Source organism: Trachypithecus francoisi, unplaced genomic scaffold, assembly GCF_009764315.1.
Source record: "Trachypithecus francoisi isolate TF-2019V2 unplaced genomic scaffold, Tfra_2.0 Lachesis_group13, whole genome shotgun sequence".
Lineage (NCBI taxonomy): Eukaryota > Metazoa > Chordata > Mammalia > Primates > Cercopithecidae > Trachypithecus > Trachypithecus francoisi.
In genome coordinates this window covers 58695890-58700942 of record NW_022681458.1, presented here as the reverse complement: position 1 = coordinate 58700942, position 5053 = coordinate 58695890, and the positions used below count along the sequence as shown (strand labels likewise).

Here is a 5053-nt window from a genome sequence, read left to right as displayed (position 1 = left end):
TTAACAAGCTTGCTTTCACTTTATGGACTTGCCCTGAATTCTTACTTGCACAAGATTTAAGAACCCTCTCTTGAGGTCTGGATCGGGTCCCCTTTCTGTAACATGTTGACATGGAGCCTCTGTCAACTTGTTTTCCTTAGCGATTATCAATAGTGAAAGTCCTCAAGACCTGTCCTGGACTTGCAGTGTGAGTGAGAAATACACTTTTGCTGGATTAGGCCACTGAACTGTTTGTTACCACACCGTAACCAAGTCTACCCTAAGGATTCAAGGAGAGTCTTAGGAAAAGGAGACTTTAAAGAAGATTTAAAAGAATGGAGAAAGAAGATTCAAGAAGATGAAGATGTCAAATGCCTTGTTGCAAAATAAAGATTGGAAAGTGTTCCTTTAACTTGGCATTTTGTGGGTCATTTGTGATTTTAGTATATTATGCAATGGGAAAAAATATACAGTTTCTTTCAAATGGCAAACAATTAAAGAAAAAAAAGAAGTCATAAGTGTGGGCTGTAGCAGAAGTGAGGCTCTTACTATTATCATTGTCTGATAGAAATCTGAATTCTGATCCCACAAATTTGTCTCCTCCCTTTTCCCTGCTCACTTTGAACTGAAATACCTCTTTACTCCTTCCTTCCTTTCCCTCCCTCGTTGCCTCCCTGTATCCTTTCTCAGGGGAATGTCTTAAAAGAAAGGCATATAATTGCCATCTGCACTTCCTCACCTCTTATCCACTCTTTGGCCTACTGCAAGTTGACTTTTGACCTCTTCAATCTACTGAAATAGCTCATGCAAAGAGACTTTTTATGAAAATCACATATAATTTAGATTGTTTTATTTTCTGCCTAAATCTCTTTCATTGTATGTGATAATACAGCACACGATTATTTGTTGAGCCATTAATTTCGTATCAGCCAAAGAGAAAGGTGAACCTGTCATTTAGACTGGACGGAATAAGAAATAATATTTTTAAATTAGCAGTAAATAGAAACTTGCACAATAAAAATATTTTTGTGTCACTTGAAATATTGCCATTGGTTGCAAGTTTTAAAGATGTAAAAGGTGTTTTCTTTCACGTTCGCTTTATTTTTTTCCAGTAGAGATACTGACTGCAGGCAGCTTGCCTCTTTTTTTTTATTTTGGCTTGTAGTCACAATACTTGAGCACAAATTTAATGAAGCATTGTTTAATTGAGACTTCTCGGTAGTGAATATTGCAAATTTTTTTTCATAGGCATTTCCTCACTTAATTTTCAAACAAGTTTTTTTTATTTTTATTTTTTTCATCATGACACCTGTAGACAGGATCAAACAACTTTTGAAGGGTAGTTGATTTCCTCCTATTTACAGATTAAGAAACTGAAGCTCAAAAGAGACAAATTGCCACATTCATCTTGCCACAGGGGGTGTGTGTGTGTGTGTGTGTGTGTGTGTGTGCATGTGTGTGTGTGTTTTCTGACTCTAAACGTAGAGCAATTTCTACTATGCCCCAGCCACTTGGATGTAGTATGTGTACAAAAGTGACAACACAGATATAGTGATTCTTTAAAGTACGTTTATTTTTCTAATTGACATTTTTGTTCAAACATTACAGGATTATACATTTCCAACAATTTTAAGCAATTTTGATGCTCTCCAAAATGTTGTATATTGAATAACTTTTTGCATTAAATGAATTTAGGTTGGCAATAAGGAACCACCATATACTTTAATAGATACTATTTCATACCACAGTTGTGTTGTCTTTAATACAGAGATGGGTGTTTAGCACTCTTTTGCAATGGGAAGAAATTAAAGGAGTTTGAGTTAAAATAGTGAGAGAAATAATTGGATATGATTGTTACCTTAAATAGAGCCACAGTCTGTTGATTTAAGCTTCAGTTAGTCCTAAAATATTCAACACATTCATAACAAAATATTTTGGGAATCTCTGTCTCATTTATTAATACCTATGAACCTGCAAAACACTGCTCTATTTGTAAGACTGATATGTATGTGATAACGTATGTGATAAACAAAAATTGGAGTTTTCTAGATAGCTTTTGAACTGAAAGTAATGGAAACATGACTACTCAGATTTAAAAAAACCAGGCTTTACCTTTCATAGTTCAATTTATGTTAGTACAAATTCTTCTCAAAGGTGGTCTCCTTGAGAAGGTGCACAGGCTATTGGAAATAGTGAAGACAGTAATAAGAAGAAGATTAACTGGCTTACTTACCAAGAAAATGAATTCAGGAAATTTGATTCTAGTAGAGAACTAGAACAAGCAAATAGGATGAGCAACCACTTATTGGAATAGTGTATTTAAATTTGAGATACAGTGATTTTTTTTTTTCTCCCAAGGGTTAAGAATATGATCAAAAGCCTGGAGCTGGAAGAAGGACAATATGTATGGGAGACAGTGAGGACACTTACCTGACCAGAGAAGGTGAACAGGTACAATAAAGGCTAGACTGTAGTGGCTGCATTGGGTGTTGAAATACATGTTGAATGCAACAAAGAGGTATTAAAATTTCTTGAGCATTAATAGATTGGCCTAATCCTGGGTTTTAGGCAGAGCATCCTAAACCTTAACAAATGGTGAATTTGGAAGCAAATAGACTCAGGGAGATCAGCTATATTGTTTTGCAGAGTTTTGAATTTCATAAGCTAGTAAAGCTCCTAGAAAATTCTTGAGGACTAACATGTAGTTGTTAACTATTTATCTTGAAGGAAAGAATATTTAGAATACCTCAACAACAAAATATAAAGAGTAAATTACCACATACTATCTTCACTATTTCATACTAAAATGAAAATTTAACATCAAATCAGCAGGAAGGACATTCTCCCAGAGTAAAGGACACAACACTAAGATGAATAAACTTGATGTTCTTAGAGACTTACTACATTGCCTCTGTTTTCTCACTTTCTCCTCTACCTGTAACTCTGTGATATAGCTGCGCAGATACTCAGAATGATATCTGAGGTCCACTGAGCTAAGAAAATACCATAATTACTCAGGTATAACATAATGAAAACCTGGGAAAGAAGAAAGAATAAGAGAAGGAAGGGAGATGATAGAAGAACGACAGCCCATGGCAACGGATTGAATATAGAATGTAAAAGAAGAAAGTGAAAGATACCTACAAAAATTATACTATGACCTCGCATCGTTTTTTATTTTTATTTTATTTTATTTTTGAGATGGAGCCTCGCTCTGTAGCCCAGGCTGGAGCGCAGTGGCACAATCTCGGCTCACTGCAAGCTCCGCCTCCCAGGTTCACACCATTCTCCTGCCTCAGCCTCTTGAGTAGCTGGGACAACAGGTGCCCACCATCACGCCCGGCTAATTTTTTGTATTTTTAGGAGAGACGGGGTTTCACCGTGTTAGCCAGGATGCTCATATCGTTTTTAATAGTATTGCACATAACACTGCCCTAATTCATCTCGTAACAGAGTCTGTGGGATGTCGTATCAATTGATTGATGTCTTGCTGTCTTCTTTTTCAGGACCAGAAGCCAGAAATGCAATTTGTCAAGCATATGAAGAACATGTTCTTACTAGTTTTTGATAACTTAAATTACTTCTTCATCTAAAACCAGGCTGATCTTGAGAAAAATTTTAAAGGAGATTAGAAAATTCACTTTAACAAACCACCATCATATAGTCACATCAATCTTTCACAGATATTTTTCCAACAATTACCAGAATTCTTAGAGTTTATTACTGATGTTTTGTTCTTAACCTTTGACAATTGCCATTTAGCAATTGCATGGTTTTACCTTTGTGGTTGTAGAGTTTCTTTTTTTTTTTTTTCATTAGAATGATATAAGTAGAGGAATAGAAACTGTTATATTTGCAAAAAAAGAGCAAAGATGCTTTGTGACCTTGGTAATTATATTTGAAGGTTACTCACAAGAGAAAACTTATTTAGGAGAGATGGTTAATTTTTTTTCTTTCAAGCAAACTTTTTTTTCAAAATCAGTTAATGGCAAATGTGTTCTTTGCTGAATATTAATCTATAGTATCATTTAAGATGTTCTTAATTTATGTTTCTGGACTTCATTTAAATGTCAAACTCTAGAAAGGGTAAACTAGCTCACCCCACTGCTAGGTAGTAGTTAGTATTGTCTTTGCTGCAGGGCATTTTATAGTAACATTTTGAAGTATATTGAAAAAAGTTACCAGTTCACTTACTATACAATAGCTTGGAATGTGAATGTCTGAAAGAAGAAAAGTTCAATAAATGACTGTGGAGTTATTTGGTGGAATTCACAACATAATAACAAGAAAAGGTTTTCAGCTTCGATCATAATGGAAATGAGTCATTTAATTTTACCCTCAGTCCTGGTACACAGTTTTAGCACCTACTAAGAAGTCTGCTTGCATTTAAATGACTTAAGCAATTATTAAAAGCAAGTTTCAAGAAATAAATGGCATTTATATAAAAAGGAGACTGGGTTTAAACTGCTAGTGCTTTAATTTTCCATAAAAGCAAATTCAGGTTCAGAACAGGATTCAGGATTTAGTAACAATTCAAAGGTTTTCAATCCCTTAATCTCTTTGTGATAACTATATTCATCATTTAGCCATTTTTAAAAGGAAGAAAATAAAAACGTTAACGTTGACTCCTACCAGCACTTGTGACTGAAAAATTCATTATATATGGTAAATACTTATGGCTCCAAATAGCTATTTGATTTATAATTTTGGTATTGAAATGTAATGAAATACTTCTATTGTATTTGCAATTGCTGGAAGAGTAGTACGAATCATACTTCAAATAAAAATATTTCTTATCATTTTTCCCAAATGTTTTGAGTGTAAGAATGCCATTTCCTTTTCTCTCAGGTCTACAGATCTTTACTCATCATCTCAAAGGTGATTATTTTGTAATTTGACCTTAGTCTTGCAAAGAAGCTCTATTTAGAGATTTAAATATAGTATTAACTTAGAAAATAAATTTCAACTATTCATACTGTTTTACCTAGAGTTATTACATTATTAAGAGTAAATATCTTATTAAACTCCATAGGGAGCCACAAAATAGATATGATTTCTAAAGGAGGTAACTGAG

At 34.1% G+C, this 5053-nt stretch overlaps 1 long non-coding RNA gene across 1 annotated transcript; it reads left to right on the top strand.

Moving 5' to 3' along the window:
* Positions 1–2302: 2302 nt before the first annotated feature.
* On the top strand, positions 2303–4774 carry LOC117095362. Its single transcript, XR_004441940.1, has 3 exons — positions 2303–2430; positions 2934–3095; positions 3486–4774. It is a non-coding gene; the product is annotated as an uncharacterized LOC117095362 (long non-coding RNA).
* Positions 4775–5053: the final 279 nt, after the last annotated feature.